Genomic DNA, 26279 nt, shown 5'->3' with positions numbered 1-26279 from the left:
CCCCGCCCTGCATCCACCTCGCCGGACCCCCTCGCCAGAGGTATCCGCCGGATCCGCCGCCAGTTTCTTTCTTTCACCGTTTGAGTTTCGTTGCTTCATTTGATTTGATTATTTTTGCGAACCGGAGTTCTTAAGTTGAACTTTCTGTTCAACCTCTTTTATTTGAGTTTTTGCTTGTGCATTGTTGCTTGTTACTTATGTATGCTATTGTTTGCTTGCGATAGAATTCCCGGAGTGCGAAGCGTGTTACTACGAGTCTCTAGGATTCGCGGGTCGTCAGCAAGGCAAGTAACACATTGATCATACTCTTTTCATACCCAGTTTTTATGCATTAGTTCCAATCCTCAAACATTGCATGATTAGGATGTCATTAACATGTGGGATGGGAAGTAGATATTGAGGTAGAACCTATTGCCCTGTTATATTCAAACCCTTGGGAGTTACTTCTACGTTTGCTTATATTATTTTTCTATGCTCGTAGACGTGGGTTGGGTTTGAGTGAAATCCATGACAGATGTGAGTTGTTAATTAATGGTTCAACTTAAGGTGGTAACTTAAATTAACATATGGGTGGATTGAGGCACCTGGGTGTAACATCCCAAATTTTCAATTTGGAATGTTATACATTAGATCATCAATGCATATCATATTTTATTTGCTTTTGGTTTTGATCCTAGAAATTCTACGCTACTCAAGGACCCACGGAGAGAGTTGGGGGATTTCGTTATTTTCATATTTGAGTTTTCTCAAATTTTGAGAATATGATCATTTGATTTTAATTATTTTATCATCAATTATTTCTATTACAAAAATATGAGAGAGGGAATAAAATGAATTTCCCAAAATAAAGAAATAATGAGAATTTAATGATAAAATCAAATAAGATTTTATTTCAGAGTTTTTCGTTATTTTATTTGAATTTAGGAAAAATGCGCGTTTTTCAAAATTGCATTTTGGCCCCAAATAAATGTTCACCTTGTACGGCTTGATTTTAGACGCCCGGGAAAATTTATTTCGGGATTTTTGGAGTCCGTTTAGTATTTCTTTTTATTTTTCTTCCGCACGTAATTATATATAAAAAAATGAACCGACCTACGGGCCGTGTCCGACCGGGACTCCGGCCCGCCAAGGCTTTATAAGCCGGGGGGAGCCAGCCCGAGGCCCAATGCCGCCCCCAAAACCCTAGCCGCCGCGCCTCGCCGCCCGCGCCGCCCCGCCGCCGCCGCCGACCCACCGGACGCCGCCGCCGCCGACCCACTGCCCGAGGTTCGCCTCGCTACCCGTGCCGCCGGTTTTTTTTAAAAAAACCATTTGGTTTTCGTCGGTTTTTTTAGTTTCGGTTTTTTAATAGATCAGTTTTTCCGATTTATTTATTTAGCGAACGTTCGTCCGTTCGTTCGTTCTAGCGAATGTTTGTCGTTTTTCTTTTTCTCGGATTAAATCCGCGATTTTTCTGATCGTGATTTCTGATTCGATTTTCGTTTTAGTATAACTTTTCGCTCGTTTATCGGAATCAGGCGATTCAAGCGCGTGGAGTTTCGTCTCGAAACCCTTTATCTATTTAACCAACTTAAACAAGTTTTTGCTACTGTAAATTTGACTTAGATCCAGATTAGTAGAACGAAGTTGTTTTCTTTCGCCGTTTGACTTTCGTTGCTTCGTTCGATTTGATTCTTTTTGCCAACGGGAGTTCTTAAGTTGAATTTTCTGGTTAGATATTTTATTTGAGTTTTACTTGTGCATTAGATGAGTACTTATTGTATGCTTGTTTGTTTGTCTGCGATAGAATACCCAGAGTGCGCCGCCTGTTACTTCGAATCTCTAGGTTTCGCGGATCATGAGCAAGGCAAGTAACACTTTGATCATACCTTTTCTACTACCCAGTTTTATTGCATTAGATCAATCCTCACACATTGCATGATTAGGATCTAATTAAATTGTGGGATGGGAAGTAGTTGAGGTAGTACCTATTACCCGTTTATTATCAAACCTTTGGGAGTTACTTCTACATTTGCCATTATGCCATGCTATGCTAGTAGACGTGGATTGGGTGAGTGATATCCATGACAGATGTGAGTATTGTTAATTAATGGTTTATCTAAGGTGGCAACTTAAACACACATCTGGGTGGATTGAGGTACCTGGGTATTCCAGGATTGCCTGTTTTCTTTTGGACCGCCACCCAGGCTCAAAGGGATCATGAGATTTTTCAAACTAGAAACTTCCGTGTGCAGCCACAATCCATTATGGGCTCTAGCATAGTTGAGTATGTCGTGCGAACTCTTACAGGGTAGACTAGCAGATGTAGGGGAAAGTAGGTGTAACGGTCTATCCATCATAAGGTGCTAGCGCTTCTGAAAGACTATGTCTCGGTCATCCGTCTTCTCAAACACCATGTAGTGCGAGAAACCAAATGGAGGCGATCGAGTCTTGTGGTGAAAAGTGCGCAAACCTCTACAGAGTGGAATAAACTAATCATGATTAGCCGTGTCCCCGATTATGGACGTTTTGAGTATCTAGTACCTGGATTATCATGTGAATCTCAACATGTTACTCTAAATTAAATTTTGTTGGGTTTTGTTAATGATGATGTTTAATTGGGATTGAGGATGCTGTCAACCATTCTCAATGTTTAACAACTACCATGATAGTTAAATAAATTTATTCCTTTGCAGTAGGGAAAAATTGGCTTTACGCAAAACTGTAACCATAGAGCTTTCCACCGGCCAAATATGCATATAGTATAGCTGTTTCATTCCATTACTCTTTATGTGTTACCTTGCCAGCATATTCCATGTGCTGACCCATTTCGGGCTGCAACGTTAATGTTGTAGAATTTTCAGATGACGATTAAGGAGTTTTTAGGTCGTGGTTCTATACTCAGTGATGCCGTTGGAGTTGATGGACTCACTTATCTTCCAAGCCTTCTGATGTTATCGTTATTAGATGGCCTTAAGCCATATTTATTGTAACAAGTTCTCTATTGAGACACTCGATGTAATAAGTGTGTGATTGCTACTCTATTATAAATCCTCCGAGTACTGTGTGGTGGCAGCATTACTGGTCCAGGGATGACACCGGAGCACAGAGATCAGATTGTTTGAGGTCTGGTCGCTACAGAGATGGTATCAGAGCACAGGTTGACTGTAGGACAGGACCACTAAGCTAAAGACCTAGATCACTATTCACTCTCTTCTCTTCTGAGCCCTCATCTTTTCTACTCTTTAGGATGGCGGATGCAAGGAACAAGTTCACGCAACCGGATGAAGATACGCCCTTTGGACGTCACCTGAAGGAAGTCACTAGATACCTGAACATAGGAGTACCCAGCTTCACCGGAACCTACAACGCCACTTTACCTGAAGAAGAGCGCTGGATGATTCAAGTTCAAGTTCCAGGAAGAACGTTCATGCCAGTCACTAAGCCCATAGAGTTTTCTTTTGATGCACCAACTTGGAATCTAGGAAAGAGCATGGCAGCTCACATCGCCATGGGATGCATTGGAGAAGTCTACCGCAATGATCTCAAGGATACTATCTACCAGATTTGTGGGCGCCGAGATGAGCACTGGGAGATGATCAGCACCAGAAAGGATAGATCAATTGCAGCTTTTATCCAGGAGTTAAACCAGCACATTCAACGTCAGGAGAACCAGATGTGCGCCGACATGATAGATCTGAAGAAGGCAAGGACAAGAATCGAGGAACTGGAGGAAGAACTCAAGGCTACACGTAAAGATTATGAAGAAGAAATTGAAGTACTAGTGGATAAGAATGCCGACCTAACAATGAAGATCGGGATATTTATGGAAGGCCCTACACCAGTAGATGAAGACGAAGAACCCAAGGAGATTCGCCCAGAAGACTACATCATCATCGACGACACCGACTCGGACCCAGATGATAGCGATGATGAATATATTGATGAAGCTGGAGCAGATATCATGGAGTCTGCCACCGAAGAATATTTCTAGTAGACCACCTCATCAGTAGTAGTAGTCCACCATGTAAATATAGTAGTCCAAGCACTTTTGCGATAGTTAGATCGATTGTATGCCCTTGTTTGTTTGATTGAATGAAGTGAATTGTTTGATTTTGCCTCATGTGCATATGGGTAGTGCTTTCTCTTTAGACCCCATCTATTCTTATATCTCATCTTTTCTAAACCCTCAGATGCCTCCGAGACGTGACCCTGGATTTACCTTTCCACCGGAGCTCACCCAGTTGATCCAGCAGCAGAACACATTGATGCAGTTGCTAGTCCAGAATCAGAATCAGGGGAACAACAACAACAACCCACCACCACCACCACATGTTGACCACTTAGCCCGTTTTCTTAGGCTAAATCCGCCGGTGTTTTCCAGTAGCACCGAGCCGATAGTAGCGGATGATTGGCTCCGCAAGACAGCTAGAGAGTTGACCACAGCAGGATGCACGGATGCGGAGAAGGTGAAGTTTGCCGCGCATCAGCTTGAAGGACCCGCAGCATCATGGTGGGAGAATTTCACAGCCACTTTCCCTGTCGACACTGTCACATGGGACCAGTTTCAGCAGGCCTTTCGTACTGCCCACGTTTCAGCAGGAGCTATGGCCATGAAGAAGCGTGAGTTTCACAACTTGCGCCAAGGAGGACGGACAGTTGGCCAATATGTGGAGGACTTTAGTAAACTAGCACGTTATGCCCCAGATGACGTTGCTACGGATGCAGCCAAGCAGGAGAAGTTTCTGGAAGGACTGAATGATGAGTTGAGCATGCAGTTGATGGTAGCAACCTTCAACAACTACCAGGAGTTGGTAGACCGTGCTCTTATGATTGAAGGCAAGCAAATGCAAATTGAAAATCGCAAGAGGAAGTATGCACAAGGAAAGTACAATTCAGGAGCTCAGTAGAAGCCACGTTTTACCCCTAGATCGGGAGGACATTTTCAGCATACCCATGGAGGAGGTAGCTCACACAATCACAATGGCCCCAGGAATGGTAATGGTAATGGAGGAAGCAACGGCCAGAACTGTACCAACCCATCAACCCCAGCCAAGAAGGACCTGAGCCAAGTCACTTGTTTTAAGTGTCAGAAGACCGGACATTATGCCAATGAATGTCCTGAAGGCCAGAATGGCAATGGAAGTTCTGGGAAGAAGCCGAACCCTTTCAATAGGGGACAGGTGAACCACGTTAGCGTGGATGAGGTTGAAGCTCAGCCTGATGCAGTAATAAGTAAGTTTTTGGTTAAGTCATTTACTGCACTCGTTCTTTTTGATACTGGTGCATCGCATTCATACATATCAAGGGTATTTGTGGATAAGTATAACCATTCAACCCAAGCCCTTAGGTCACCCATGTTAGTAACCTCGCCTGGAGCAGAATATATGGCTAGTCGATGGTGTGATCGGTTACCATTAAGGATTGGTAACTATGTTTTTCCCTCAGACCTAATAGTATTGGAATCCCAAGGATTGGATGTAATTCTGGGTATGGATTGGCTGTCGATGTATGGAGGAAACATCGATTGCGCCAGTAAGTCAATTTTGCTTACTACCCCAGAAGGGAGAAGGATCAAGTATGTATCCCGACATGTGCCAAAAGGGACTCACGTAAATTGTTTAACAGGAGTTGTGCAGGAGGAAGTACCAGTGGTAAGGGATTTCCCTGAAGTATTTCCAGAGGAGTTGCCAGGCATGCCACCGGATAGAGATATTGAGTTTTTGATTGAGCTTTTGCCACGCACAGGGCCAATATCAAAGAGACCATACAGGATGCCTACAAAGGATTTGGTGGAAATTAAGAAGCAGATTAAAGAGTTACTGGATAAGGGATATATTCACCCAAGTTCTTCGCCTTGGGGATCGCCAGTACTTCTAGTGGAGAAGAAGGATGGATCGTTAAGGATGGTTGTTGATTATCGAGGATTGAATGAAGTAACCATCAAGAACAAGTACCCACTACCAATGATCAATGATCTGTTTGATCGATTGCAAGGAGCTAAGGTATTTTCCAAGATCAATCTGCGATCAGGATACCACCAGTTGAAGATTCGAGAATAGGATATTCCTAAGACAGCTTTTACCACTAGATATGGGTTGTACGAGTATACCGTTATGTCATTTGGTCTGACTAACGCACCTGCATATTTTATGAACATGATGAACAAAGTGTTTATGGAGTTCTTGGATAAGTTCGTCGTAGTGTTCATTGATGATATCCTGGTTTACTCGAAGAATGAAGAGGAGCATAAGGAACATTTGCGATTGGTACTTGAGAAGCTCAAAGAACATCAGTTGTATGCCAAGTTCAGCAAATGTGAGTTTTGGTTGAAGGAAGTAGGATTCCTCGGACACGTTATATCTGGAGAAGGTATATCAGTTGATCCCACTAAAGTTGATACTATGACAAATTGGGAAGCCCCAACAACAGTTGGAGAGATCCGGAGTTTTCTTGGACTCGCAGGATACTACCGGAGATTCATTATGAATTTCTCCAAGATTGCAAAGCCTATGACAGAGTTATTAAAGAAGTATACCAAGTTCGTATGGACCGAGGAGTGTGAGGCTAGTTTCCAGGAGTTGAAGAAACGCTTGGTTACTTCACCAGTGTTGATTTTGCCAGACCAGACCAAGGACTATGAGGTGTATTGCGACGCTTCACGTCGAGGACTTGGAGCAGTGCTTATGCAGGAAGGGAGAGTTGTTTCATATGCCTCAAGACAACTGAAACCTCACGAGTTGAATTATGCTACACATGATTTGGAGTTAGCAGCCGTAGTGCATGCATTGAAAACATGGAGACATTTCCTCATTGGAAACCATTGTGAGGTGTACACGGATCACATGAGTTTGAAGTACATTTTCACACAGAAGGAGTTAAACCTTAGACAAAGGAGATGGTTGGAGCTCATCAAGGATTATGATATGAGATTGCATTACCATCCCGGAAAGGCTAATGTAGTAGCTGATGCATTAAGCCGTAAGAGCCATGTCAATACATTAATGACGGGAGAAATACCAAGGGAGTTAGCCGAAAATCTTCGTGAACTATGTTTGGAAATAGTTCCGAGAGGCTATGTAGCAGCATTAAAGATTCAGTCAACTTTGATGGATAGAATCAGAGAAGCTCAGAAGACTGACAAGGAGATTGCCTCTATAAAGGAGAAAATAAGCGAAGGAAAGGCTAAAGGATTTCGTGAGGATGAGCACAACACCCTATGGTTTGAAGACCGTGTTTATGTGCCCAATGACCCGGAGATTAGGAAGCTAATTCTGCAAGAGGCACGCGATTCACCATATTCGATTCACCCAGGAAATACCGAGATGTATTTGGATTTGAAGGATATTTTCTGGTGGACCGGAATGAAGAAGGATATTGCGGAGTATGTAGCAGTTTGTGATGTGTGTCAGAGAGTAAAGGCAGAGCATCAGAAGCCAGCAGGATTGCTACAACCATTGCCGATACCCGAATGGAAGTGGGATAAGTTAGGCATGGATTTTATCACGGGATTACCCAGGACTCGTTCAGGCTATGACTCGATTTGGGTTGTAGTTGATCGGTTGACGAAAGTAGCTCATTTCATCCCAGTAAAGACCACTTACACCAGTGCTAAGTTGGCAAAGATATACATGACCAGGATCGTATGTATGCATGGAGTTCCCAGGAGTATCGTATCAGATAGAGGAACCCAGTTTACCTCAAAGTTCTGGAAGCAGTTGCATGAAACTTTGGGTACCAGGCTAGAGTTCAGCACAACTTTTCATCCATAGACAGATGGACAGACCGAGAGAGTCAATCGGATTTTGGAGGATATGCTGAGAGCTTGTGTGCTAGATTATGGATCTAGTTGGGACGACAATTTGCCATATGCAGAGTTCTCTTACAACAACAGTTACCAAACCAGTTTAAAGATGGCCCCTTTCAAAGCCTTGTACGGAAGGAGGTGCGGGACACCGTTGTCATGGGACGAAGTTGGAGACCGCCAGTTGTTTGGACCTGACTTGATCAAAGAGTCTGAACAGAAGGCGAAGTTGATTCGCGATAGGCTCAAGATAGCCTAGTCCAGACATAAGAGTTATGCAGATTCTAAATGCAAAGAGACAGTTTACGAAGTTGGAGATACAGCTTATCTTCGAGTATCTCCACTACGGGGAACAAAGCGTTTTCCGGTCAAAGGAAAGTTAGCGCCACGATTTGTAGGACCATATCGAGTTTTGGAGCGTATGGGAGAAGTGGCCTACAAGTTGGAATTGCCCGAAGGATTGTCAGGAGTTCATGATGTGTTCCACGTTTCTCAGTTGAAGAAGTGCAACACGGAGATGGCTGACATACCCTTAAGAGACACAGTGCCATTGGAAGCAATTCAGTTGGATAATGATTTGACCTATGAGGAGAAACCAGTTAAGATTCTCGAGTTTGCCAGTCGAGTTACTCGCAGCAAGGTTATCAAGTTTTGCAAAGTTCAGTGGAGCCACCACACGGAGGATGAAGCCACCTGGGAACGAGAGGAAGATTTGCTCAAGGACCACCCTCACCTATTTTCTAGCCAACCCGAATCTCGAGGGCGAGATTCATCTTAAGGGGGGTAGGTTTGTAACATCCCAAATTTTCAATTTGGAATGTTATACATTAGATCATCAATGCATATCATATTTTATTTGCTTTTGGTTTTGATCCTAGAAATTCTACGCAACTCAAGGACCCACGGAGAGAGTTGGGGGATTTCGTTATTTTCATATTTGAGTTTTCTCAAATTTTGAGAATAGGATCATTTGATTTTAATTATTTTATCATCAATTATTTATATTACAAAAATATGAGAGAGGGAATAAAATGACTTTCCCAAAATAAAGAAATATTGAGGATTTAATAATAAAATCAAATAAGATTTTATTTCGGAGTTTTTCGTTATTTTATTTGAATTTAGGAAAAATGCGCGTTTTTCGAAATTGCATTTAGGTCCCAAATAAATGTTGACCTTGTGCGGCTTGATTTTAGAAGCCCGGGAAAATTTCTTTCGGGATTTTTGGAGTCCGTTTAGTATATATTTTTATTTTTCTTTCGCGCGTAATTATATAAAAAACGAACCGACCTACGGGCCGTGTCCGACCGGGACTCCGGCCCGCCAAGGCTTTATAAGCCGGGGGGAGCCAGCCCGAGGCCCAGCCGTCGCCCCCGAAACCCTAGCCACCGCGCCTCGCCGCCCCGCCACCGCCGTCGCCGCCCGCCGCCGCCGCCCCGCCGGACGCCACCGTCGCCGACCCGCCGCCCGAGGTTCGCCTTGCCTCGATACCCGTGCCGCCGGTTTTAAAAAAAAAACGTTCGGTTTTCGTTGGTTTTTTTAGTTTCGGTTTTTTTAATAGATCAGTTTTTCCGATTTATTTATTTAGCGAGCGTTCGTTCATTTTAGCGAACGTTCGTCGTTTTTCTTTTTCTCGGATTAAATCCGTGATTTTCCTGATCGCGATTTCTGATTCGATTTTCATTTTAGTATAATTTTTCGCTCGTTTATCGGAATCAGGCGATTCAAGCGCCTGGAGTTTCGTCTCGAAACCCTCTATCCGTTTAACCAACTTGAACAAGTTTTTGCTACTGTAAAATTTGACTTAGATCCAAATTAGTATAACGAAGTTGTTTTCTTTCGCCGTTTGACTTTCGTTGCTTCGTTTGATTTGATTCTTTTTGCCAACCGGAGTTCTTAAGTTGAATTTTCTGGTTAGATCTCTTATTTGAGTTTTACCTGTGCATTAGATGAGTACTTATTGTATGCTTGTTTGTTTGTCTGCGATAGAATACCCGGAGTGCGCCGTCTGTTACTTTGAATCTCTAGGTTTCGCGGATCATTAGCAAGGCAAGTAACACTTTGATCATACCTTTTCTACTACCTAGTTTTATTGCATTAGATCAATCCTCACACATTGCATGATTAGGATCTAATTAAATTGTGGGATGGGAAGTAGATGAGGTAGTACCTATTACCTGTTATTATCAAACCTTTGGGAGTTACTTCTACATTTGCTTATTATGCCATGCTATGCTAGTAGACGTGGATTGGGTGAGTGATATCCATGACAGATGTGAGTTTTATTAACTAATGGTTTATCTAAGGTGGCAACTTAAACACACATCTGGGTGGATTGAGGCACCTGGGTATTCCAGGACTTGCCTGTTTTCTTTTGGACCGCCACCCAGGCCCAAAGGGATCATGAGATTATTCATGCTAGAAACTTCCGTGTGCAGCCACAAGCCATTATCGGCTCTACCATAGTTGAGTATGTCGTGCGAACTCTTACAGGGTAGACTAGCAGATGTAGGGGAAAGTAGGTGTAACGGTCTATCCATCGTAAGGTGCTAGCGCTTCTGAAAGACTATGTCTCGGTCATCCGTCTTCTCAAACACCATGTAGTGCGAGAAACCAAACGGAGGTGATCGAGTCTTGTGGGGAAAAGTGCGCAAACCTCTGCAGAGTGTAATAAACTAATCATGATTAGCCGTGTCCCCGGTTATGGACGTTTTGAGTATCTAGTACCTGGATTATCATGTGAATCTCAACATATTACTCTAAATTAAATTTTGTTCGGTTTTGTTAATGATGATGTTTAATTGGGATTGAGGATGTTGTCAACCATTCTCAATGTTTAACAACTACCATGATAGTTAAATAAATTTATTCCTTTGCAGTAGGGAAAATAGGCTTTACGCAAAACTGTAACCATAGAGCTTTCCACCAGCCAAATATGCATACAGTATAGCTGTTTCATTCCATTACTCTCTATGTGTTACCTTGCCAGCATATTCCATGTGCTGACCCATTTCGGGCTGCAACGTTAATGTTGCAGACTTTTCAGACGACGATTAAGGAGTTTTTAGGTCGTGGTTCTATACTCAGTGATGCCGTTGGAGTTGATGGACTCACTTATCTTCCAAGCCTTCCGCTGTTATCGTTATTAGATGGCCTTAAGCCATATTTATTGTAACAAGTTCTCTATTGAGACACTCGATGTAATAAGTGTGTGATTGCTACTTTGTTATAAATCCTCCGAGTACTGTGTGGTGTCAGCACTACTGATCCAGGGATGACACCGGAGCACAGAGATCAGACTGTTTGAGGTCTGGTCGCTACATTGGGGAACCCAGTGTTGCCTGTATTTTTGGAAATCCCGGGGTTCCGTGTGATTTTCCTATGGACCGCCACCCAGGCTCAAAGGGAACTGAGGTGATTCATGCTAGAAACTTCTGTGTGCAGCCACAAGCTATTATGGGCTCTAGCATAGTTGAGTAAGTTACGTGAAACTCTTAAAGAGGCAGATCAGCAGATAGTGGGATGTAGGTTTGGTATGGTCTGTCCGGAGTAAAGAGTTAATGTTTCTGAAAGACTGTGTCTCGGTCATCCGTTTCTCAAACACCATGTAGTGCGAGAAATTCAAACGGAGGCGATCGAGTCTTGTGGGGAAAAGTGTGCAAACCTCTGCAGAGTGTACAATCTAATCATGGTTAGCCGTGTCCCCGGTTATGGACAATCTTGAGTCTCTAGTACTTGGGTTATCACATGTATCTCATCATGTTTAATTAATATTGTTGGGTTGTTAATCACTTTAATTGGGATTGAGTTGGAGGAACCTTCTCAATGTTGTTCAACCACCATGGTAGTTAAAAAAATATATTCCTTTGTTGTAGGGAAAAATTGGCTTTTCGCAAAAACTATAACCATAGAGCTTTCCACCAGCCAAATATGCATATAGTGATAGCATTATTCTATTCTTGCTCTACTGTGTTATATTGCCAGCATATTCCATGTGCTGACCCATTTTCGGGCTGCAACGTATTATGTTGTAGACTTTTCAGACGAGGAGTAAGGTTCGTTAGGTCGTTGCTGTGCAGCTCAGCTATGCCGTTGGAGTTGATGGACTCACTTTATCTTCCAAGCCTTCCGCTGTTATCGTATTAGATGGCCTTAAGCCATATTATTGTAATAAGTCCTCTCTTGAGACATTCGATGTAATAAGTGTGTGATTGCTACTCTGTTATAAATCCTTCGAGTACTGTGTGTGTCAGCATTACCGATCCAGGGATGACACTGAAGCACAGAGACTTGACCATCTGAGGTCGGGTCGCTACACCAACTCTAGTACTAGTAGTATAAAAAGATATGTAGGTTGGAGCTTCAGCGCTTTCTTGCTAGGGGCCGCCCACTTGCTTCTCACACTATCACCCTCTCTCCAGATCTAAAAAAGACGGCCTCTCTCTCCCTCCTCACCGGTGGTCACAGATCCTGCGGGGAAGAAAAGGACGTGCATCATTGACGCACTCCTCGTCGGTGAGCGAGGTCACACACTGACGACAAGGCCGTCCTCTCAGACCTAGCATCCGCCCGGGATGGCCTCCGTCCCGAAGCTCACTATCGTAGTGTGTGCAGAGGACGACGACCACGAGCGAAGCCACTTCCCACCGACCCTCGGGTATGCTACCTCTTTTTGAACCATACCCTTGTTCTATTGCCCCATCTGCCACATCGCTGCATGTGGATCTTTTTCCACTCCACCATCTTCCCAATTTGCTATCCTCTGCTCTGCTGGTCACGCAAATGAAAACCTTAATTTGCACTATTAAAGGAAACCCTACTTCATGCAGACTAATCCATGTCTGGGTTGAATAAGGAAAGGAAGGGAGACTATACTGTCCAAGAGAGTAGGCATCGAACCCGCATCTTGGTTGAAAAGGGGAAAATCAGTAGCTAAGGAATGAGTCTCGTGTCTCTTGGTTGAAGAAGGGTAGAAAGGCATGACAACGCAATAGAGAATGACCAGGTCGATCGGTTCGTTGTTCTCACATAGGAAGAAGGTGGCTAAAGAGAACAAAAATGGGACGTAATCCACATATGCTGCCTGGATATTTGTTGCTCTGGGCAACCATACCTCCCTCACCACTATATGCGTCTGTGGAGATACATCGTACTGGTGCTCCCACTGTCTGAATGGGCCTCCCATGCTCTTATTGCCACTTTTTTGTTGTTAGTATAATGCCAGTAGTCAAGTCAAGCAATGCTACTGCTAAAGTGATGCCACATTTAACTAATGTCGCACTCAGTCTAATGCCACCGATAAATTTAAGCAATGCCATTTAATGTCACTAGATTATTTCAGGGTTAGCTGTTGATTGTGGATGTATTAAAGATTTTTCAGCTAAGGCATTCTAGTGTTGTTGCATAGCCAGTATACCAACGATGAATCTTGTTACTACCTTCAGATTTTTGCACTATTAATGCTTATAGATTACATACCTCACTTTCATGAGGTAAGTCATTTTTTTTACAATGTCAAGATGAAAGGTCAAGGTGGGCACCTCCTCCTCCGGCTGTTCTTTTGATTCGTTCGATCAAGTTTTTATGTTTGGGATAGCAATTTTTAGGTCCCCTCGAGTTTGAAATGATATTTACCTTGAAGGTACATGGTTTGCAATTTTTTTATACTGTCATTAGTTAATAATGCTAGTTACCTTCAGACTTTTGTATTTGGTTTAATGCTCATGCACAGCTAGTATACCAATGTTGAAACTTGTTACCTTTACATTTTGTATTGTTAATTCTTATAGAAATCTTCTAGTGCTAGAGTTTATTGAAATCTGTTTAGTAAAACCATTGTACTGTACCCTGTAATAAAATAACTACTCTACTGTTGCACTAGCCACTGGATTAGTGTATATTTGTACTATTCGAATGGTGTTGCATTAGTGTATGGACATAAATAAAGTGTGGCAAGCTTTCCCAGATATGTGCTCAAGAAAACTACTACATGTTTTTCTAAATACTAGACGTTTGGGTACTTTAAATTGAACTGTGAAAAGTCTTATATTAAGGAACAGAGGGTGTAAAGTTCACTCAAATTATCCCGGTAAAGCTAGTCACACCTTTGTTAAACTTAATGTTCATTATGTTGTCGGAGGAGGTCTGTATGTTTGTCTCTAATGCTTGTCGACTACATACCTGACATCATGATGTAATGTTAAGTCATTTCCTTTTGTACAGTGTCACTGAATTGACAAGGCGGTGATGGATTTTTTATTTTAGTTGAACTGCACAAAATATGCTTAAAAGAAGAGGAAAGGTCAGGAATTGATCATTCTTTCAGAAAGAACTATATATGCCTTCCTGACATCAGCCGTTGTTGCCTTATTTATTCCTTCAAACAGGTGGTTAGAAACAGTCTTGCTACCTTTTCGCATTAAGAAATTGGAATGCTTATATTTGTGAGTCTATGCTTCAACTAGTGCCACTTTTATAGTAATCACACTTTCAATATCTATGCAAATGGGGATGCTCGATTTTAGTGGAACTGCACAAAAAGTCCAAATGGTTCAACATTAGGAGCATGTTTTCTTCCAAACCTTTATATCCTATTGGTGGCACTATGAGTTGTTCATTGCGAAGGTACATGGTTTGCTACTATCTTGCTACTCTTTCTGTACTGTCATTAGATAGTAATACTAGTGGTTTGCATGTGAATGTATTGGCAGGGTGGACCTACATTGGGGTGCAGGACAGGATTCAATGATTAGATGCTCAATTTCGGTTGTATCGATTTCACCACTTCCATCACTGCGAACATGGATATCCTTGGTCTGATGAAGAATAGGCACTATATTTCTGCTCTAAACCAGCAAATCAATTCAGTATGAAATTGTCTAGCGCAAAACATGACAGATGCTAAGCGGAAGAGATGTGTTTAAACCAAAAATACAAGGTGGAGTATATGTTTACTAGCTGATTGATATTTGTGCAGACAGAGATGTCTGCTCGTTGCTATTTGGCAAACAAACAAAGTGACCACAATTTTGGTTGAACTGCACAAGAGAATAGTATAGTCACTACATGCAGTGCCATTTGAAATAGACACAGAAAGATTGGATAGTCACTTCATGGACTACAAAAAAGTAGTATTGTACTTTTTATTGGCCAACACTAGGTGCTTCATTGCTTTGGTCTGATTATACAATGGGCATCATTTTGCCTAAGTTAAAGTTTGTATTTCGAAAATAGTCTCGCGTGTGATCGAAGAAGACCAAATCATATTGCAGTGGATGTTTCTCCATCATGTGTGGTTCATTCTCATGGTTCCAGCTGTTGGTGAAACCACTTACGTTTGCAAGAGGAATTGTAGACTTCACAAACAAATTTGTCTTTCAGTCTGTATTGAATGTTGGCCAAGAGAAGCATCCATGTTAGTAGGAAGAACAGATGTTTTTTCTAGATCTTTGCTTTTGGAGCTACATATTTGTATATGATCTGTGAATCATTGAGATGCATTAACATGTTGATCTTATGTATGGAAATCATACTAGTTGGTTTTGAATTTGGGCTACTAATGTGAACATATTACAATGCCAGGCCTGTGAGTCTCGTGTGAACATTTCGAACGGATCGACTCTTACTATTATGCACAGCATGATCCTTATTTCTGTGTTCTCAATGTTTACAAGTTACTAATAGTTCCTTATTTCTATTCGCTCAGTGTTTACAAGTTACTGATCGATCACTAGCTAGCCTACTAATGCGCTCATGGCAGTTTTAGTTGTGACGCAAGATCTGAAGTGGCAGTTTTTTGAATAAAAATGCCTACCTCTGAAGAAACTGACAAGTTGCTCTGAAGAAAATGCCATGCGAATTTGAAGAAACTGCCAGCAAAAACGTTCGCAAATGCCATATCTCCCAGCTAACGATCATCAGCTAATGCAATCGTACACGTACACCATCCGACCTACTCGATCCTACACGTACACTATCCGACCTACTCGACCCTCCACAGATAAATAGCGGATCACGCACGTACTACCTCCTTTCCGGTTAGCAGGGCTCAATTCAAGAAACGACCTACTCGATCCTACACGAATAAATAGCGGATCACGCACGTACTAGTACCTCCTTTCTGGTTTGCAGGACTTAATTCAAAAATCTCACCAACCAAAGGTACTCCCTCCGTCCGGGTTTATTAGTTCCGTGAGCCAAAGCAGCAAGACCAAGGCATGACAGTAATAAACTACATGCAAAAGTTTAAGCCTAATTAATTCCAGCGATTTAAGTGGTTGCATGCGTGCCCTCGGCTGCGACTCGTTGCATGCTGCTCCACGTACTAGCTGCAAGCGATTCTGAGTGGCTGCATGCAGCCGGCCGTAATTAAGGCAGCTAACTGATGCTAAAAAGATGTGCTTTAATTGTTGCGGGCCTTTTAAATCCATAGAATCATTATTGACAAGGAGGGAGTACCTCATCTGGATGATTCGTGTGCACTCGTTTGACCGTCATGCCGGCGTGCGACCCAGCATGGACGGGACGCACCACTAACGGGACGGGACGACACAGTCATAATTTCAGTTTTCCTAGTTTTCCACGGCAAGCTGGGGCACTAAGCCATGCCTGCTTATGCATTGAATTCCGATGACCGCGATGACCGTCGTGTTTCCCCCGACACGCTAGTTCGCCTACCTTCCACCTATAATTATTGTTTCCCGGGCTTCTCCGGTGGCACCATCACCCAACTCGCCCTATTCTCATAAGCCCCCACCGGCCCGACGTCGCTCGCCACTTATCCTCGCTCTCGCCACGTCCACCATGCCCCCACCCATCCGCGATAGGCGACGCCGAAGGCGGTCACCGCCGAAACTAGTGTTCGGTTTTTCACCAGAAGGCATACGGAGGGAGGAGGCATTCTATCGGTCTTTAGATGGCAATGTGGAGTATGAAGAGTTGTTGGAGCACGACGGCCTGGCGGAGGAGCAGCGTATTGCTGATTTGCACCGCCAGCGGGACATGGAGCAGTAGCGCACCGATGCTCTGAGTCATGAGCAGAGCGCCCGCAACTGGGTCAACTACGTGGAGGCCGGTGCTCGGCAAATAGCCCTGGAGGCTGTCGGGCACGCACTCGTTTGCGACGCCGAATTTTACAACAAGCTCATCAAGTGAGTTTCCCGCTTAGAAGCCGAAGCTTCCGTGGACCAAGCCGGCATGGAAAGGGCCAACACACGCGAACAACGCGCCCTATCACACCTCTGGCAAGTCCGAGGTGAGGCGGAGGACGCCGGTGCTGGCGTTTAGCGTGTACCGCAGATGGCGACCGGCATCGTCTAGTTAGCTAAGAGTAAGTTAGTACTTGTACACTACTAGAGTATTAGTGGGAGTAGAGAGTTAACTTGGCTATGATGGTTGTTAACGTGGAAGTTCAGTACTCTATATCTGGATCAGACCTGATACTTTGCTCTGAATGTTGAACTTTCCGTTTGAGCGTATGGAAAGGGCTGTTATTTTTTTAAATGGGTTGTATTTGTCCGCCACGGGTTTAGAGGCTGACTTGTGGGCCTACCAGGTTGACGTGTACACAATCAGGAGATGATTGTACATGGAGAGGATGACAGTGGGGACCCACCAAGGTCATGGCAGTACGCAAGCAAGTGCCTCCTTATTTCAAGCCAATAAAAAAATGGCTCCTCCTAATGGATTTCTGACATCTGGGTCCCATGCCATTGTCAACGTAGTCAATAAACGAGAGAATTGCACAACGAGCGGCTGACACCAGGGACCGAGCAGCTCGCCCAGTTATTTTTGTTTTGGGTTAATTTGATAAATGCCACTCCAAATCTGGTGATTCCGAGAAATGCCACTGCAATTTCCAAACTTTGAAAAATGTCATTTCATGCCATTTCCAGTGGCATTTTTCGAAGTCTGGAGTGACGGTTTTTAAAGTTTGCAAATTGCAGTGGCGTTTTTCAAAGTTTGCAAAAATTGCAGTGGCATTTTTCAAAGTTTGAGAATTGCAGTGGCATTTTTATGAATCGCCATAATTGGACTGGCATTTATCTAATTTGTTTTTGAGACGGAAGCATGGTGTCAAATGGGTTGTGCGGGGCACTCTAGCGTGTCTAGACAGCCTTTTCTTTTATGTTTACCACAGACCAGCCCAGTAGTTTTTTTGTTCTTTCTGAAAATGGCTAGCCCAGTTTTTTTGTGATTTGTCAAGTAAGTCGCTTTGTCATGCCTATTTGGCTGCAAACTTTCAAGACGAGGAGAGCTTCATTCGGCTGGCCAAGAAAATGGCCTATCAGTAATGAGAAATGGGCTCTACATTTTTAAAACACATCAAACCGGCAATTAGTTTCAATTTTTTTTCATTTTGATATTTTAAATTGCATTGATTTTTCTGCGTGGACAATTTGTTGGATTTTATATTGATATACATTTATTTTTAAAATTAGTTTGAATGTGACTCGAAATTTCAGGATTAAAAACAGTTTGGACCGCACCGAAATTTGCAAAATTTCGTATAATTTTTTAACCGTGGCCTCAATATGGTATGTAATGCTAACAAAAAGAATATGGGCTCCAAAAAATCCTTAAGAATTAGCAAATGGGTTGTAAATTATTAGAAATATTGGCAGATGGGTTGTATGCTATTTCCCCCAGATTTGAGGCTTTCCTAAAAAAAGGGTTGACGCACACACAGTGACTGTTGGATGTCCATCCAACGGCCGTCGTGCTTCTTCATTCTCTGCTCTTCCTGCTCCAGGCGCTCAAACAAGCGCCAGCGGGACTGCCTGCTCCCTCCTCCCGCGGCTGCCTGTGCTGCCACGCAGGCCTCACCGCCCCACCGTACTCCCATCGCTGGCCTAGCCATCCCTCTACTCACCCACACCTGTTGTTATTCTCCAGCGACGCCAGCTGTACCAGTCAACCCTCGTACTCCCCACCGCGTGGGAAGCCATTGTCGTGTCTTCCCCAGCTCTACGTCGTTCCCTTCGTAGGACTCGCCATCATCCACCTCCCTGGTGCTCTCGGCACGGTGTGGTCAACATGGTCAACGAACGACATCCATCGGAAGTGGACTGTACGTGGAGAGGCTGACAGCTGCGCCCACTGCCGCACACAAGGAAATGCCTCCTTATTACGTGCAAAATAATGATTCGTCCACCTGACATCTGGGACCCATTGGAAGGGCCTCTGTATTTCGTGAAAAATATGTTCCCTCCGCTGACAGCTCGGACCCACCAGCTATATCTTCGCACACAAGGAAGTGCCTCCGTATTGCACACAAAAAATGAATACTTCCCCTACTAGCTGGGACCTAGCATAGTGGGAGGCTGACTTGTGGGCCTACTAAGTTGACGGGGACGGAGGGCTTTGTCAACTTAGTCAATATGAACGATTCTAGCTCCAGTGACCGTACGATGTCCATCCAACGGTCGTAGTGCTTCTTCAACCTCTAGTATTCTTGCTCCAGCCGCCCAGAGCAGCATCGGTCGTGCCGCCTGCTCCTGCCTCCTGTGGCCGGCTATGTTGCCGCGGAGGCCTCACCGCCCTCTACTACTCCCACCGCTGGCCAGGCCCTGCAGTGACGGCAGCCTCACACCGCAACCGAACCAGTGAACCCTCAAACTCCTCTCTGCGTGGGCTTCCACTACCGCATCTTCCCCGGCTCCGCGTCGTCCCCTTCCTAGGCCTCGCCGTCGTCCACCGCCCTGGTGCTCTCAGCGCGGCGTGGTCAACATGGTCAAGGAACGACTTCCATCGAAAGAGTACTGTACGTGGAGAGGCTAAAAGCTGGGTCCACGACCGTAGCAAGGAAGTGCCTCCTTATTACGCGCAAAATAAGGATTCCTCCACCTGACAGCAGGGACGCACCAGACGGGCCACCGTATTTCGCAGAAAAAAATGTTTTCCCCCTAACTGCTGGGACCCACCAGCTACATCTTCGCACGCAAGGAAGTGTCTGATACTCGGGACCCACCTGGTCGAAGCGTATGTAGCATTGTCATTCTGGTCGCGAATGTGTACGTACATACAATCGGTCTGTCTGCAGGCTGCAGCGATGAACCATGGTCGTGCAAGGAAGGCCACGTGTCATAGTAGAGGCGTGCACAGGTCGTAGTAGAGGCGCGCATGGGTCGTAGTAGAGGCGCGCACGTAGCACGTACACGTACGTATAGCGGCCAGGGTGCAAGAAAGAAAATACAGCCACGTACATACATACGGGCAGGGTCTCGAACGCCTACTCGCGCATACGTATGGTCAGGGCTCGTGTACATGGCTGTGGCTGGGTCAGAACGGAGAAACTGCATCGTCGTCATGTTCATGGGGAGCCAACTGGCTGGGTCAGAACGGAATGCATTGTCGTGTTCATCGGGAGCCAACCGGCTTGGACGGAACAGCCAATGGAAACGAGGTCTGGCGTACCGCAGAACAGAGGAAGCGGCCTTGTGTTCGACCGGCTACGGTGGAAACGGGATCTTGTTCATCAGGAGGGGTCTGGCGTACTGCAAAACGGAGGAAACAAACCTCCTACAATTGAAACGGGGTCCTGTTGATTGGGAGGGGTGTGGTGTACCGCAAAACGGAGGAAACAGACTTGTGTTGGAGCGCTACGGTCAAAACAGGGGTCCTGTTCATCAGGAGGGGTGTGGCGTACCGCAAAACAGGACTCCACGGGATACTGTTCATCTCCACTGTCGACCTCCCCCAGCCTCCATGGGCTACTGTTCATCCACCATCGACTCCCTCCAGCCTCCACCTGCGACTGTTCATCCACGGGCTCCTGTTCATCCAGCCTCCACCGCGCGCTCCTCCATCGGCTACTATTCAACCAACCCTCTCCTTGGGGTCCTGTTCAACCACCCCTCCATGGGCTACCGTTCATCCAGCCCTCCACGGGGTCGTCCTGTTCATCCAGCCCTCCATGGGGTCTTGTTCATCCACCCCTCCAGCGGCTCGATCAATCGGGGTACTGTTCACCCAGCGGCAACGGCCTCTACTACCACGGGGTCTTGTTCATCCAACCCCCCATCGAGAACTGTTCATCCAAACCCCCCAATAACGCTCAATGTTCATCCAGAGGCAGCATCGAACGGCTTCAGTTAGCAGCAGTAGCGAACGAATCACTCGGGTTCAGTTAACAGCAAGGGATCGATCGATCGATTGGGTTCAGTAACACGTAGCCTGCAGTGCAATCACTCGGGTTCAGTTAGAGCCCAACGCCTCGCACACACGCGTGTACGTACGAGAGAAACGCGCATCGCTCGGCCCCCGACCACCCACCATAACCGGGAACTCCCTGATATTTTCTTCGCCCTCGCTTCTACCACGGTTTTTTCCATCATGGACGGCCCAAAGAATGTCATGCAGCTGCGTCTCCAGCCCGCCCAGGACGAAAAGCCCATTTTCTGTCATGATTTTTGTCATAGAAGTAGGACCCCACCACATCTATGATGATACCGGGTTTTGTCACAATTATCGTCATAGAAGTGGCATAAGTATGACAGAATTTTTTTGTTCGGCCCAAAATGTCACGGTTGTGTCTTTTTTTTGTAGTGATAACAACATGGAACAATCAAAATTATAGATACATTGGAGACGTATCAGCATCCCCAAGCTTAACTCCTACTCGTCCTCGAGTAGGTAAGTGATAAAAACAGAATTTTTGATGTGGAATGTTGCCTATCATGTCATATCATATTCTTTTCTTTATAGCATGGACAATTGGACTTTTAGTTGTTCAAAGAAATAGTCTAGTGTTGACATGATAATTTAGATAGTCAAGCATATCAACAAGCAACCCTGTCTTTCGAAATATCAACACTAAAATAAGTTATCCCTAGCCCATCATGCTCAAACATTGATCCATTCATGAAACACACTCGAATATTATCTACACCCAATACTTAAGTACGATCATATTGCCTCCTAGTTGGTGCTTTTATAAGAGAAGATGGAGACTCAAAATAAAAAAATTGCATAAAGTAAAAGAAAGGCCCTTCGCAGAGGAAAATAGGGATTTGTATAGGTGCCAGAGCTCAAAGCGAAAAACTTAGAGATAAAAACATTTTGAGATGTGTATCCATCCCACCAACAAAAACGACTTAGAGTTCCCAATACTTTCCATGCATAGATATATCATAGGCAGTTCCCGCACAGAAAATAAAGTTTATTCCTTTTTCCACCATAACTTTCACTTTCCATGGCTAGCCGTATCCACGGCAGCCCTCCATACCAACACTTTCCAAGGATTTTTTTTTTGCATTTCGGGACTGGGAATCCCTAATACCTTTGCCTTACTCTCGTGCAATGACAAGTGAATAAACACTCATCTTGAGAATAATACATCTAGCATGGAAAATACTAGCCACCCCTCACTACTCCGCGAGCAAAACAAACACACAAAAGATAAGTTTATTTTGAAAATTAGAGATGGCACATGCAAATTTGCTTAGAATGGCAAAAGAATGCCGCATATAGGTAGATATAGTGGACTCATGTGGCAAAACTGGGTTTAAAGGTTTTTGGATGCACAAGTAGTGATCATACTTAGTGCAAAATGAAGGCTAGCAAAAGATTGGAAAGCGACCAACTAAGAAACGAATAAACTCATAAGCAAGCATTAAGCATAAATAACACTGAATAATGCACCACAAGTAGGATATAATTTCATTGCATGACTATTGAATTTCGTACTTGCATAGGGAATCACAAACCTTAACACCAATAATCTTACTAAAGCATAATTACTCATCAAGATGACTCACATATCACATCATCATATCTCAAAACTATTACTAAGAATCAGGTTTATTTTGTCCAATTATCTTCATGAAAGTTTTTATTGTATTCTTCTTGGATATATATCACTTTGGGACTAATTTTCATGTATTTATTTTGACAAGCTCAAACAAATATAAGTGAAGATCATGAGCCATATATATTTTTCTTTCTCTCGAATTAATTGAAGTGAAGCAAGAGATAATTTCTTGAAAATTTTACTAACTCTCAAATAAATATAAGTGAATCAAGAGAGCATTTCTTCAAAAATACTAAAGTGCACCGTGCTCAAAAAAGATATAAGTGAAGCACTAGAGTAAGTCCATTGCTCATAAAAATTTAAGTGAAGCATAGAGAGCAATTCTAACAAGTCATAATTATAATTTTGGCGCTCTCTAATAGGTGTGTCCAACAAGGATTGATGACTTAAAACATAAAATAAAACAAGCAAAGACTCATATCATACAAGACGCTCCAAGCAAAACACATATCATGTGACGAATAAAAATATAGTTTCAAGTAAAATACCGATGATCGTTGGAAGAAAGCGGGGATGCCACTCGGGGGCATCCCCAAGCTTAGTTGGTTGCTCATTTTTGGATAATAGCTTGGGATGCCGGGGCATCCCCAAGCTTAGGCTCTTCCATCATTCCTTCATCCATCGTAAGATAACCCAAAACTTGAAAACTTCAATCACACAAAAGTCAACAAAACCTTCGTGACATCCCTTAGTGTAAGAATAATAAATCACTACTATAAGTGATGTATCAAACCAATTCATATTTTTTTCTTGTATTATATCTACTATATTCCGACTTTTCTATGGCAAAAACTCATCAGAGAAAACCATAGAGGCATCAAAATAAGCACACAACACAAAGAAAATAGAATCTGTCAAAACAGAACAGTCTGTAGCAATCTGACTATTTCGAATACTTTTGTAACTCCAAAAATTCTGAAAAAATTAGGACGACCTGAGAAATTTGTATACTGATATACTGCAAGTGGAATGGGTATTTTATCGCTCTCTGGTAAAAAATGATAATTAATTTTGTGAGCATAAAAGTTTCTGTTTTCAGCAAGATCAAACAACTATCGCCCAAGAAGATCCTAAAGGCTTTACTTGGCACAAACACTAATAATTAAAACATAAAGACACAATCATAATAGCAGCATAATTGTGTTAAAACACAAAAACAGGAAGCAAAAATAAATTTTATTCATTGGGTTGCCTCCCAACAAGCGCTATAGTTTTATGTCCTTAGCTAGGCATAAGATTTCAACGATGCTCACACGAAAGATAATAATTGAAACACAAAGAGATCATCATGAAATATGTGAAAGACACATTTAAGTCTAACATACTTCCTATGCATAGGAATTTTATGATCAAACAAATTATCAAGACAAGAAACATCTAACATATGTAAAGGAGAGGAATAAAACTTTGACGATCTCAACATAACAAGAGGTAATTTAGTAACATGAAAATTTCTACAACCATTTTTTCCTCTCATAATAATTACATGTAGGATCATAATCAAATTCAACACTATAACTATCACATAAAATATTCTCTTCATGATTGTAGCGACCAGACCTCAAACAGTCTGATCTCTGTGCTCCGGTGTCATCCCTGGATCAGTAATGCTGACACCACACAGTACTCAGAGGATTTATAGCAGAGTAGCAATCACACACTTATTACATCGAGTGTCTCAAAAGAGAACTTAATACAATAAATATGGCTTAAGGCCATCTAATAACAATAACAGCGGAAGGCTTGGAAGATAAGTGAGTCCATCAACTCCAACGGCATCATAGAGTATAGGACCACGACCTAAAAACTCCTTAATCATCGTCTGAAAAGTCTGCAACATTAACGTTGCAGCCCGAAAACGGGTCAGCACATGGAATATGCTGGCAAGGTAACACATAGAGAGTAATGGAATGAAACAGCTATACTATATGCATATTTGGCTGGTGGAAAGCTCTATGGTTACAGTTTTGCGTAAAGCCAATTTTTCCCTACTTCAAAGGAATAAATTTTATTACTATCATGGTGGTTGTTAAACATTGAGAATGGTTGACAGCATTCTCAATCCCAATTAAGCATCATCGTTAACAAAGCCCAACAAAATTAATTTAGGGTAACATGTTGAGATTCACATGATAATCCAGGTACTAGATACTCAAGATATCCATAACCGGGGACACGGCTAACCATGATTAGTTTATTACACTCTGCAGAGGTTGCGCACTTTTCCCCACAAGACTTGATCGCTTTCGTTTGGTTTCTCGCACTGCATGGTGTTTGAGAAGACGGATGACCGAGACATAGTCTTTCAGAAGCGCTAGCACCTTACGATCGGGTAGACTGTACCACCTACATCCCCTACATCTGCTAGTCTACCCTGTAAGAGTTCGCACGACATACTCAACTATGCCAGAGCCCATAATGGCTTGTGGCTGCACACGGAAGTTTCTAGCATGAATAATCTCATGATCCCTTTGGGCCTGGGTGGCGGTCCAAAAGAAAATAGGCAAGTCCTGGAATACCCAGGTGCCTCAATCCACCCAGATGTGTGTTTAAGTTGCCACCTTAGATAAACCATTAATTAATAAAACTCACATCTGTCATGGATATCACTCACCCAATCCACGTCTACTAGCATAGCATGGCATAATAAGCAAACGTAGAAGTAACTCCCAAAGGTTTGATAATAACAGGTAATAGGTACTACCTCATCTACTTCCCATCCCACAATTTAATTAGATCCTAATCATGCAATGTGTGAGGATCGATCTAATGCAATAAAACTAGGTAGTAGAAAAGGTATGATCAAATTGTTACTTGCCATGCTGATGATCCGCGAAACCTAGAGATTCAAAGTAACAGGCGGCGCACTCCGGGTATTCTATCGCAGACAAACAAAAAAGCATACAATAAGTACTCATCTAATGCACAGGTAAAACTCAAATAAGAGATCTAACCAGAAGGTTCAACTTAAGAACTCCGGTTGGCAAAAAGAATCAAATCGAACGAAGCAACGAAAATCAAACGGTGAAAGAAAACAACTTTGTTCTAGTAATCTGGATCTAGGGCAAATTTTACAGTAGAAAAATCTTGTTTAAGTTGGTTAAATGAATAGAGGATTTCGAGACGAAACTCTAGGCACTTGAATCGCCTGATTCCGATAAACGAGCGAAAAGTTATACTAAAACGAAAATCGGATGAGGAATCGCGATTAGAAAAATCGCGGATTTAATCCGAGAAAAAGAAAACGACGAACGCCGATATTTTTTTAAATTATTCCGCTTGGAAAAAATAAAAATAAATACTAAACGGACTCCAAAAATTCCGAAATAAATTTTCACGGGCTTCTAAAATCAAGCCGCACAAGGTGAACATTTATTTGGGCCATAAATGCAATTTTGAAAAACGCATTTTTTTCCTAAATTCAAATAAAACACCGAAAAACTCCAAAATAAAATCTTATTTGATTTTATTATTAAATCCTCAATATTTCTTTATTGTGCGAAAGTCATTTTATTCCCTCTCTCGTATTTTTGTAATACAAATAATTGATGATAAAATAAATAAAATCAAATGATCCTATTCTCAAAATTTGAGAAAACTCGAATATGAAAATAACGAAATCCCCAACTCTCTCCGTGGGTCATTGAGTTGCGTAGAATTTCTAGGATCAACCAAAATGCAAAATAA

This window comes from Triticum dicoccoides, chromosome 5A, assembly GCF_002162155.2.
Source record: "Triticum dicoccoides isolate Atlit2015 ecotype Zavitan chromosome 5A, WEW_v2.0, whole genome shotgun sequence".
Lineage (NCBI taxonomy): Eukaryota > Viridiplantae > Streptophyta > Magnoliopsida > Poales > Poaceae > Triticum > Triticum dicoccoides.
Note: the sequence above shows the minus strand (reverse complement) of the source record.